The following is a 13,156-nucleotide window of genomic DNA, read 5'->3' on the forward strand; positions in this document are numbered from 1 at the left end:
GCACAGATTTTGGATGTACGGATGAGATACATAATGGAACCACTGGAGGTAGCCGTCAACGGTGTCAGATGGAGCCTTCACTGGTACACTGCGACTATCTTCAGACAATAAGTGGTCCGGCCACCTCTCCCACATACTATCAAAGTACTCGTAAAAGGGATTGTACGATTGTGCATAAGCACCTCGTCCACCACGCTGAGGAGCACGTGGTGCAGGGGGGATAGTTTGTACCCGTCCAAATTGCCTTAAGACTCTCTTCGGATAATATGGCTCCACAATGTCGAAACACTTGATCAATCCTGTGTAAAATGCAACATCTAGTAATGGATGTTGTTGTCTACTGGATTTGTAGGGTTCCCATATAACCTGAAGAAAGAAAAAAAACCAAAATAAGTTAGTATCAAATAATTCATCCAAGAGCAACAAATGCAAAATTAAGTCTAATTTTTCATTATCACTATAAATATATACCTCATCTGCCTTCAAATCGTCAAGTCGTTGTCTCAGTTTCTGCACATCTTCACAAGTTGTCCCGGTATCCCTCCTCGGAGTCCATCGGAGCGCACGGGGGCTACTCTCTAAGTAGTTAATGTCATAGCCCGGACTAACAATATGGTGCATATGCTCATACACCCATGCCTCCAACAAGGTCATATATCCACACATTTGCTTAACCTTAGACCTAGAAGCAACACCTAACTGCCGATATAGGAAAGATAAGGCCCCTGCACCCCATGCATAATGGCTAGTGGTGTCGAGATTAGTAAGTAATCGTAGATACTGGACTTGTACCCTTGTGCCAGTCTTATCGGCAAAAAGGGTACATCCCAATAAGAACAATAAATAGGCTCTAGCAGCACACCTCACTAGCTCATCATCATCTGTATCACACACATGGCCAAACCTCGACCGTAACCACTCGAGACGCACATACCCACCAGAATAGTCATCCAACTCCGATGTGGCATCTGCCTCACTCACCCCTAAGTATGTTCTCAATAACAAATTTGATGCAATATGATCATGAGGGGGTGTAGAAAGTGATAAACCCACAACCGGAATTCCCAAAATGTTTGACACATCATCTAGTGTGATGGTCATCTCACCGAATGGCATATGGAAAGTATTAGTCTCAGGCTGCCACCTCTCAACAAAGGCTGAGACCACTACCTTATCAACAGTACGGTACGAGCATGACACCAGTGGTTCGAGCCCGGATCTCATCACATACCCCTTCACATTGTTATTATCATTTCTACTCCACAAGTCCCATGTGCGCAGCTTTGTTGTTTTGGATATGCATCTTAGGGGCTCACGTTCCTATTTTCAAAAACAAGCCACAAGTCAATTACAATATTGCAAACTATATAGTTATAAAATTTTAAATTATATAAGTCATTATGTATAATCTCTAATACCTCATTTTTCCAAATGGAGGCAGCAATGTAACTGTTGAAGCTCCTAAGCAATGACATATCAGTGGGACCTCCAGGGAAAGGCCCATCTGAATCATTGTTGTCATCTTCCATTACATTCTCTTCCGGCTAGACATCATCCCCCCTCTCTTCGTAAATAGTGTTGCCCGTCCTCCTACGCCTCTCTGAAGCTGTAGGACGTGTTCGATCTTCATTTGCATCACTGCCTCTAGAAGATCTACCTCTAGAAGTTTCGCCTCGAGCAGATTTACCTCTAGATGCTCCTCTCCTATCCATACCTATATTCAAAAATTGAAATCATGTTTAGAATACAGAGAATATAAGTTATCATGAAATATAGAATAAGAGAAAAGTGTATGTAAAAATATTTTATATTCATGTCATTCGGCAGATGTCTACCGAAAATTTCAGATCTATTCGGTAGATGTCCACCGAAATATTAAGATCCATTCGGCAGACACCCAACGAACATATATCAATGTTTCGACAGATGCCCGTCGAATGGAACCAGCACAGTTAAATCAATATATTCATTCGACAGAGACCCACCGAATGACATTTGATATTTCGGAGGATATCTACCGAATAAATATAAATCATTCGGAACTGAACTACCGAATGAATTTGTAACACATTTCCAGCAAATTCTGTTCGGAAGTATACTGTCGAATATTTTGAAATAATTCGACAGTATACTTCCGAACAAGTTAAGAAATTTCGGTACACCAGTACCGAATGAAATTCGAAATCAGACTGAATTTTGCAGACACCCACTTTCAAAATCTCATTCTAATTTCTCTAAAATATCACATATCTGTGTAATTGGAAGGCCAAATATATATATTAATGCATTATACAACCCTAATGTAGGAATGTAGGAGGGAGAGAGTGACAGAGAGTGAGTAAGGGAGAGTAAGCAACACCTGAAATTGCAGAGGAGGCCTCGGCGGTGGAGGGGAGGACCGGCGACGGCGGGGAGGACCGGCGATGGCGGGGAGGAACGGCGACGGCGGGGAGGACCGGCGACAGCGGGGAGGACCGGCGACAACGGGGAGGACCGGCGACTGGTGGCGTGTAGGCGGGGGTGGGGTCTGCGGGTAGGCCAGGGGGTGGGGTCTGCGGGTGGTTAACTGGTGGGCTGTTTGTTTGGGTGGGGTAGGTGGGTTTAGATAGTAAAAAGGGGTATTTTGTGTCATTTTGTGAAATAAGGGGTATTTCTGTCATTTTAGGGTGGTTAACTCAGTAGAAATTAAAAATATTATACAAGAGGGTGGTGAACTCAGCAAGGGTGGTCAACTCAGCACAAAATGGTGGTGTGCATAGCCCCCCCCAAAATCAATTCCTAAAGTGAATAGGACTCTATGAGGCCTTTGTTACACTGGACCGGACTATTTCCTTGATGAATTGTGCTGGATAGGATGACTTGATATAGTGATGTCCTATGTTTGGTATAGTGCTTGCACTAAAAAGGTTGGATAATCCCATGAGTGAGACTATGCAGACCACCTTTAGTTGTTGAGTTGACCACTCTAATATATTTTTTTCAACTTTTTTCCTATTTTACCCTTTATTATAAAAACATGATAAAATCACCCAGATTCATTCGGTGGTCATCTACCGAAATATCCACCAATGTTCGGCAGATAAGTGTCGAATAAATACAAATATTTCGACAGATAACTGTCGAATGCCTTTTTCATTTCTATTCGGTAGTTATCCACCGAATAATCCACCAATGTTCAGCAGATAACTGTCGAATAACCATAAATATTTCGGTAGATAACTGTCGAATGACCCGACAAACAAAATTAAATTTTTTTATTTTGAGGGTAAAGTTAGAATTTTGAAATAGGGTGGTCAACTCAGCAATTTAGGGTGGTTGGAATAGCACTAGCCTAATCCCATATAGCATTGTCTTTGGAGCAGTGTTGGACTATGCTATAATTATTTTTTATTTAAATCATAAATATATTAATTATTAAACTTTTTCAATATATTAATTATACTACCAAGTATGTAATTGAGTAGATAAATTCTAATTAATGTGTATTTTTATCTTTATGAGATTTCATTATGAAACTTGAAGATCATTTTATTGTTACTCCTAAAAAAATAAACGCAAATTAATTTTAAAAAAGACATCCACAACTATAAAATTATTCACAAGACTCCATTTAAGAAAAAGTTAATTATTATATTCCACAAATTCATATTTGAACCATCAAACAAAACAACTAAAACTTAATAAAATTTCATTAAAAATAAATAATTTAAAATAAGTGTTGCTATTGGCACACCTATTTTCTTCTCATTACACACCCTCTCTCCATCCAATTTGTGAAATTACTAATTTCACCCAATATCAAAAGACAATAAAGGACAACATTTTTTCGTTTTTTAAAGATTTTTTAAATTAAAAAAAAAAAAAAAACTCAAAACTCAAAAACCAGAACTAGCCCTTTGCTAGCATCCTACCATCGCCCTCGTCGTCGGCGATTGAGCCCCAAGCCGTTGGCACTGCCCTACTTTTCCTTGCTCTCTCTCTCTCTCTCTCTCTCTCTCTCTCTCTTTCACTTTCCCTCTCTTTCTCTTTCTCTCTCTTCACAAGTCTTTGCCGGACTGAAAGGGAGGCCGGCGACCATGCTGACCTCCAAATCAAAAGTGATCAACCTTCGATCTTCAGGCCGGCGACCACCTTTCAATTCGATAGGGACTTGCGAAGACAGATAAAGTGAAAGAGGAAGATGGAAATAGAAAGAGAGAGAGAGAAGGGGAGGAGAAAGAGAAAGAAAGAGAGAGGACGAGGAGATGCCGCGCCACCCCGAAAATGAGGACGGCGGAGTCTGGAAATGGGCGGGAGGATGTAGACGGGGTGGGCTCTGTTATTGGGATATTTTTTTAAAAAAATGCTATGTGGGGTTTTAGGAAATATTAGGGTGTGTGTTGGAAAATTATAAAAAAAAAAAAAAAATAGGGGTGTGTAATGAGAAATGAGTGTGTAGTGAGAAGGAAAGTGGTGTGCAAATAGTAGCACTCTTTAAAATGGAGTGTTGGTATTAGGGGTGGGTTCGGTACGGTTATCGAACCGAAAGCCCCAAACCGTGTACCGACCGAACCCCCATCGGTTGGCCATTTTGGTTACCGAGACCTGTACCGGAATGTCGGTAAACCGGCACTCGGTTAGACCGACATTCTCGGAAGGCTCGGCTCGGAATGGGCCCAGACTGGAAACAGAGAAAGCGAGATTGCAGAAAGAAGGAGGAGATAGAGAGAGAGAGGGATAATAGAGAGAGAGAGAGAGAGAGAGAGAGAGATCGCATCAGAGAGAAGGAGAGAGGGAGAAGAGGAGCACTTGGAGCAGCACATCTTTGCAAGTTTTTCTCCAGAAATCGAAGTTGGTTGTGATCGGAGATGAAGGCGGGGCTCGGAGATGAAGGCTGCTCGGAGATGATGCGAAGCTCAGACATGATGGCTTGATAGCTAGGCAAATGATCAGTGCTGTAGGATAAGTAATTGCTCAATATACATGTTTGCGTGCAAAGTTAACTTTCTGCAATATTAGAGGGACATCTCCAAAAACCAAGAATGGCATCTCAAAATCTTTTCAATTGGCCATTGTGTGGTAGCCATCAAAGCCACCTACGTCATTCAAGCTTTTTGTGATTTGTGGGAACTAAGATTCCATGGGGTAGGGGGTATGGTAAGAATGAGAACAGCCAATCAAAGAATGCCATGTATTTTAAAAAATAAATTAAAAAAAGAGGTTTTAATCATTATATTTTATATTCTTAAAAAAAAATAGGGTTGTTTTGTTTAAGTCTTGTTTCATTTTATTAATTAATTTAATTTAGACATTAGGGTATTTTGGGATTTGGTTTGGGGTTTGAAGTTTTGAGTTTTGAGTTTTGAGTTTTACTTTTAATACATTTATATACCTTAAAATACATTTTTATATAATTTATATAATAAATTTATATAATTTATATAATACATTTCTATATAAAAAATAATTAAAAATACCCTAAACCTTAATATTATACCATATCCTAAACCTTAGGGTATATAGGGTATAGCATATATAGTGATATACCATATTCTAATATTATGCCATATTATACCATATCCTAGACATTTTTATAGTTATATACTTATATACGACCTATGAAAGTATGAATTATAGTCTTAAGGTATAAGATATAAGGTATATGATTTAAAATTTTTAAAACACACAATAGAGTTTAGACTTTAGGGTTTAGGGTTTATAAATTTATATATGTTTTATAAATTATAGAAATATATATAAATGTATTATAGAAAGGTATTTTAGGGTATAGAAAATTAGAAATGTATAAAATTGTATTATGTTAAATTAAATGTTATATATATTCGGTTCGGTTCGGTAAACCGACGGTTTTAAGATCTGAGAACCAAAATCGAAACCGAACATACCGGTTTGGTTGGCAAACTGATATCTCGGTATGGGTCTTCTCCGGTACGGTTATTCTCAGAATCGATTGGACAGGTTTCGGGTTCGATCTCGGTTTTTCGGTCAAACCGACCCAGCCCTAGTTGGTATTTAGACCCAACTTTTTTATTTTTAGTCCCAAAACACTTTCTTCACCCAACATCAAATTTATGATGTTTTGTGTATGAAGAAATGGAATGAAACATGTTATTCAAGGTTGTTAAAATATGAATTTTTTTTTAAAGAAAAAATGATTTGGGGCTCTTGGTTAAGAGTCCAGAAAGATAAGAACTTCTAAAAAAAAAAAATAAAAGGAGGAAGATAAGTACAGTTTATTTTTTCAAAAAAAGAATTAGATAAATTCAAAGAGGAAAAGAAAATATACATAGAGGATAAATGCTGGAGTTTTGTTATCCATCTGCAAGTCTAGAATTCAATTTTTGAATTCAGAGCTATCCTCATCCTCTATGGAGCTGATCCTTTACCCCATAATGCCTATAAAAGGGACAACATGGGTTGAGAAACGAATTTAGAAAATACACACTAAAAGGTTGCAGGATAGGAGGTTCTAAGGAAGAAGAAAAACGTCCAGCTCTATCGTCCAAGCTTTTCCAATACAAGGTACATGACACTTCCTTTAAACCTTGCTATTTTCATGTTGGTTTCGGCTGAAACCATGGGATTTCTTTAAAAGATTCGCCTGAATCTGTGTGCTTCAAATTGGTTTCGACTGAAACCACTTTAGATGAATCTCGGTGCTTCAAATTGATTTCGGCTTAAACCACAAATTTCTCCAAAGGATTCGGCTAAATCCATAATCTCCCAATTGATTTCGGCTGAAACCATAGAGGATTCGACTAAATCCATGTTTCTCAAGCGCAAAGTGGATTCGGCCGAATCCATGGCGCATTGAGTTTTAGAAATACAACAAGTGTAGTTTGTCTGTTAAAACAAGCTAAACCGCAATACAAAAAAAAAATTACTTGTAGCAAAGTAAAAAAAGTTGGGTCAGTTTGCAAGGAAAAAAACAACATAAGTAAAAAAAAAAAAAAATGAGATGGCTTTGTTGTCTCTTGCTCTGTCGAAATGAACGAGCTGGATGTTTTACTTAAAGAAAAAAAAAAGAACCAAATAACAACAAAAGCACTAGCATGGCTACCGATTTGGCTTAAAATCGTTATTCGGGTTTAGGTTCATGTGGGTGCTATTTTGTTATTAGTTCGATCTCTCTCTCTCTCTTTCTCTCTCTCTCTCTCTCTCTCTCTCTCTCTCTCTCTCTTCGCAGGTCTCTGTCGAACTGAAAGGGAGGCCGGCCTCCAAATCAGAAGTGATCAACCTTCGATCTTGAGGCCGGCGACCACCTTTCAGTTCGATAGGGACTTGCGAAGACAGATAAAGAGAAAGAGGAGGAGGGATAGAGAAAGTCAAAGACAAAGACAAAGAGAGAGAGAGAGAGAGAGAGAGAGAGAGAGAGAGGAGAAAGAGAAAGAAAGGGAGAGGATGAGGAGACGCCGCACCGCGCCGAAAATGAGGATGGCAGAGTTCGGAAATGGGTGGGAGGATGCAGACAGGGTGGGCTCTGTTATTGGGATTTTTTTTTTTTAATGCAGTGTGAGGTTTTAGGAAATATTAGGGTGTGTGTTAAAATTATAAATATAAAAAATAAATAGGGTTGTGTAATAAGAAGGAAATGGGTGTGCAAACAATAGCACTCTTTAAAATGAAGTGTTGCTATTTAGGCCCAACGTTTTTATTTTTAGTCCCAAACACTTTCTACACCCAACATCAAATTTATGATGTTTTGTGTCCGAAGAAATGGAATGAAGCATGTTATTCAAGGTTGTTGAAATATGAATTTTTTTTAAAGAAAAAATGATTTGGGGCTCATGTTTTAGAGTCCAGAAAGATCAAAACTCCTAAAAAAAATAAAAGGAAGAAGATAAGTGCAATTTATTTTTTCAAACAAAGAATTAGATAAATGTAAAGAGGAAAAGAAAATATAAGTAGAGGATAAATGCTGGAGTTTTGTTATCCATCTGCAAGTTTAGAATTCAATTTTTGAATTCAGAGCTATCCTCATCCTCTATGGAGTTGATCCTTTACCCCATGATGCCTATAAAAGGGACAACATGGGTTGAGAAACGAATTTAGAAAATACACACTGAAAGGCTGCATGATAGGAGTTTCTAAGGAAGAAGAAAAATGTCCAGCTCCATTGTCCAAGCTTTTCCAATACTAGGTAGATGACACTTCCTTTAAACCTTGCTATTTTCATGTTGGTTTCGGCTGAAACCCTGGGAATTCTTTAAAAGATTCGCTTGAATTTGTGTGCTTCAAATTGGTTTCGACTGATACCACTTTCTTTAGAGGATTTAGATGAATCTATGTGCTTCAAATTGATTTCGACTTAAACCACAAATTTCTCCAAAGGATTTGGCTAAATCCATAATCTCCTAATTGGTTTCGGCTGAAACCATAAAGGATTCGACTAAATCCATATTTCTCAAGCGCAAAGTGGATTCGGCCGAATCCATGGTGCATTGAGTTTTAATTAGAAATACAAAGTGTTTAGTTTCTGTTAAAAAAAGCTAAACTGCAATACAAAAAAAAAAAAATTACTTGTAGCAAAGTAAAAAAAGTTGGGTTAGTTTGCAAGAAAAAAAACAAACATAAGTAAAAAAAAATAAAAAATGAGATGGCCTTGTTGTCTCTTACTCTGTCGAAATGAACGAGCTGGATGTATTACTTTAAAAAAAGAAAAAAGAAAAAAAAGGAGAACCAAATAACAACAAAAGCACTAGCATGTTGAAGGAAAATGGACTATACCTTTTCTTAAAGTGTAGTCCATTTTGCACTAGCATGGCTACTAATTTGGCTTAAAATTGTTATTCGGGTTTAGGTTCATGTAGGTACTGTTTTGTTATTAGTTCAATTGCAAGGTATGGATTTTGGGATTTCACACTTTGGGTTAAAATTGCTCTTGACGTTTTCTCATTTAGTTTGAGAATTCGGCTTGAAATTGGTATTCGATTGAGTGTAGTTTTAGGAATTAGTTTGATTGAGTGTTTTGGGTAGAATTTGGTAGGGTTTACAATTATGAGTAGTATTTTATCTGAGGATTTGGCTTGAAACATGAATTTCTATTTTTTAGATTGTTAGTTGTGCAAAATGTAATTTGTGATTGCATGTCAAAACCTGATTGGCAAACAGTAGGTTGTATTGACTAGTCTAAGAATACAATTGCTCTTTTGTCTGTATACAATTGTGTGTGAATGGACAATTCATGAATTATGTTTACTTACAAAGAGCTCTATTTTGCAAGAGGGAGACATGTGTACCGTTGGTGATGGATTTGTTTCAACTTTTGCACCTCAAACATGTTACTCAGAATGTTTCCCTCCCCCCCCCCCTTCCCCTCCCCCCTCCCCTCCAACCCCAAATCGTAACATGTCTCGATCGGTTGTTATTTTGCATCACAACGGAATAAGTAATGAGCAGTTAACTGAAAATGACCTTGAAGGCAACAAATTTAAGACACAACAAGAAGCATACAAGTTTTTAAGAGATTATGCGCTAGCGATGAGATTGGGTGTTAGGGTATGTGATGGGAGATGGTCTGTGGTGACCAATAAATTAAGTAGTAGATTATGGGTTTGTGACAAGAAAGGTGAAAGAGCTAAGAAGTACATAAACTTGTTGAATAAGAAGCAATATCTCAGGGGCATCACAAGGTTTCATTGTCTAGCAGCATTCCGTATAGGAAAACTAATTGTTATATTCTGAAGAAATTATGTGAACCACCTATTTGCAACGCCACGCGAGGCTCCTCTAATCCGATCACATCGCTCTATCCTGGATGTAGATCTTGCACATGCCACTTCAATGCGAGGTGTCTCAATTAGAACATGCCAAATATACAAGTACATGGTTGATCGAGAAGGAGGGTACCGTAGTGTTTGTTACACGATCAAGGATTTGTACAATAAGATGAATTGTAGATGCCGAGAAATCCTTTTTCAGGGTGACACTAAAGCTGCACTTGCATATATACTTGAGTGGGAAAGTCACCACTGACCCCGAACTATTTTTTAAGTTTAGTATGGATGAGGAAAACACGTTGGTAAACTTGTTTTGGAGAGACTCGCATGCTCTAGTGGATTACACTTGTTTTGGATATGTTATGTTTTTTGATAGCACTTACAAGACCAATTATTATGTGAAGCCTCTAGTGTTGTTTGTCAGTGCAAATAACCATCTATCTAGGATTAACATGTGTATAACCCTTGAACAATAAAACTGGAATCCAATAGCGATATGAAATCCACCACAATAAGAGAGAAAAATCTCTAATTGTATTGAAAAATTGAAATTAATTAACATTGGTTGAATTATTAAAATACAAAGCAAGCTATGCCTTTATTTAGGCTTCAAACCCTATTCCTACTAGGAAACATAAAGGGAAAGTCTAATTAATTAAGAAACCAATGTTAATCCTAATTGGAAAAGATAAACAAAGATTAGAAATATTTTAAAATTACTAAAAACTTAAAACACGAATTTCACACAGTAAACGGTCAGATTTGGCTAAATTCTGAACTGTCTCTTAGTTTACTATGAGTCTTGTAGATCTCGTCATTTCCCTTCAAATCTATAGCCCAATTTGACAGTATTTATGCTCTAAGTTACGCCATCTGTAAATATCCAAAAATTAAAATAATCTTTGGTCTTCGATTTCCAACAGCACACAACCTAGTTGGGTTGAATTTCCCAACTTAATTTGGACTATTTTTTCTAAAACTGAACCGCCTTAATTTTTTAATTTTTCGGGTATGAATTGACCCCCCCCCCCCCCCACCTCTCTTGTTCTACATCTAACCCCATCACTTGTAAAGAACTTGACCTTGAGGTTGAGTTTAGATTGAATCCAAACTTGGCCTTCATGGTTGATATTTTGTTGCTCTTCATCTTTTAGGACTTCTAGCGTGCTCTAATTTTTCTTTGTTCGTCATCGTTTATAATTCATCAAGAATTTTCAAAACCATTGTCTCATTCATGGCTTTTCAATTGACTTCTTTAGTCTACCTCCACTTTAATTTGTTTTAACAACTGGCTCTACTATATTTGATTCCTTCACTTTAGGACGATTTTTTGACATAGAGTGTCCAATTGGAACCATTGCAGTTTTATGAGAATCTCACTTAAACGCATAGATATTATCTCGGACTTTATAAGAGACATCAACATTGGTCTACCAAAAAGCACATGAGTAGCATCCATGTAAATTACATCACAAACCACTTCATCCCTGTAGAATTTTCTAATGGAGATAAGAACTTTGCACACCTCTGTCACCATCTCTTGTTGCCCCTTCTTGATTCATTCAATGAGGTAAGGATTATGAAGTTATTATGTAGGAAGTTTAAAGTAATCCACCACTTTTTACGCTATAAAGTTCTCATAGCTTAATTCCACCATATATCAATGATCAAATCACATACTTTTTTGTTGATGGAACAATATATAAGATCAAAAAATAGCGTGGCATTGATCTTCTTGCTAAGGCAATGTAGTTAATAAACGTTGTAGAACCAAACTGAATTTTTCTTCGTTACTAGATGTTTGAAAACAGTCTCGGGCTAATCCACCAACACATTTCTCACCATCAATCAAGATTCCACGCACAACACGTACCGTTGAGGTTTGTAATCGTCCTTTCATCGTTTGCCATTGAACAAGGCAAACCCTTGCTCTGATACTAATTAATGCAATGAGATCACATGAAAATATTAAACTAGTGTTTAAATCGATGAAGAATAAAATTAGGATCCACCAGCAATCTGGAATCTACCAGAATAAGAGAGAAACCCTTGCTCTGATACAGCATGTACTGTTGAGGTTTGTAATCGTCCTTTCATCATTTGCCATTGAACAAGGCAAACCCTTGCTCTGATACCAATTAACGGAACGAGATCACATGAAAATATTAAACTAGTGTATAAATCGATGAAGAATAAAACTAGAATCCACCAGCAATCTGGAATCTACCAGAATAAGAGAGAAAAAATCTCTATATTGTATTGATAAACTGAAAGCTTGATTGAATTAGGGATTTTACACTAAATAGTTAGGGGTGCTATTACTTGTTTACCCCTTTTTTCTAACTCTTTTTTTTAATTGAAAAGACTATAATACCCTCTTTATAAATACAGCCAACCACTCCACATCCACAACTAAGATATCCATGTAGCTTGAAGCAGGTCTCATGAACATGATTTGGAGCATTACAATGAGAACACTTTATGCCAGACTTCTTGGGATCAACCTTACCATTAGATGGCTTTGTTGCAAACGCCACTCCTTCAACAAGTGAAACCCCCATCATAGTGGAATGATGATTTTTTTCATAACATACTATGAAATATGGTTCACGAATATCTGCTATAGTAGAAGAGAGGCCAAGAATAAGATACGCCCATAAACCGCATCAAGATGTAGATCAAGGCTAGCAAAGAAAATATAGACACAGTCATCAATAACCTCTTTAGCACGCAACTTAATATCATGCACACACTTAAGAGCACCGAGACTAAGAGAATCAAGTTCCTACCAAAAATTCTGCAATTTTCAAAAATAATCAACGATAGATCGACCATTTTGTCGAGTATCTATTACCTGACATTGAAGTTGATAGACTTTGGAGAAGTCCTGACTGAATAAATACTGAAGTTTCAAAGCATCCCAAATTTTTCCTTGGCAGTGTTCAACTTAAAAAATATAAATCGAACCTCATTTGTCATAGCACTCAGCAACCAATTAAGATTTCACCAAACAATCTTTTTCTTCTGGAGACTCAAATTTAGGAGAATCCTATGCAGGCGCCGGTTTAGGCCCACTAACATAAGGCCATCGCTTTCAGCCAACAATAGAACAGTGAGTAGTCGTAGCCCATTCAACATAATTAGAGCATGTACAATGGGAAAAAGCTAAAAGCTATGCTAAATGCTATATTTTTAGCTTCTTTATATAGATTTTGTGATTTTTGCTCCAATGGTATAAAAGCTATAATCTTGTGTTTAACCAATGAGGACAAGACATGTGTATAGAACATTGCCTCCAACACCCACATGAAGTTTAATTCTCTCTCTTGTAGGGCCTACACCTTCAACAACCCCTCTCTTACCCTTGTTAAGGAAAAAGAAAACTAACGTCATTCCTCTTCCCCATGTCTGAACCTCCTTTCCCTTTAGGTTTTTTT

The 13,156-nt window shown here is 37.3% G+C and overlaps 1 long non-coding RNA gene across 1 annotated transcript; it reads right to left on the reverse strand.

Annotated features, from left to right (window-relative positions):
* Nucleotides 1–11,943: 11,943 nt before the first annotated feature.
* Nucleotides 11,944–12,836, reverse strand: LOC147292293 (uncharacterized). Its single transcript, XR_015120883.1, has 2 exons — nucleotides 12,574–12,836; nucleotides 11,944–12,403 (listed from the first exon to the last, which is right to left on the reverse strand). It is a non-coding gene; the product is annotated as an uncharacterized LOC147292293 (long non-coding RNA).
* Between the last annotated feature and the right edge of the window lie 320 nt (nucleotides 12,837–13,156).

The sequence above is a fragment of the Dryas octopetala genome, chromosome 2 (assembly GCF_963921425.1).
Source record: "Dryas octopetala chromosome 2, drDryOcto1.1, whole genome shotgun sequence".
In the NCBI taxonomy this organism is placed as follows: domain Eukaryota; kingdom Viridiplantae; phylum Streptophyta; class Magnoliopsida; order Rosales; family Rosaceae; genus Dryas; species Dryas octopetala.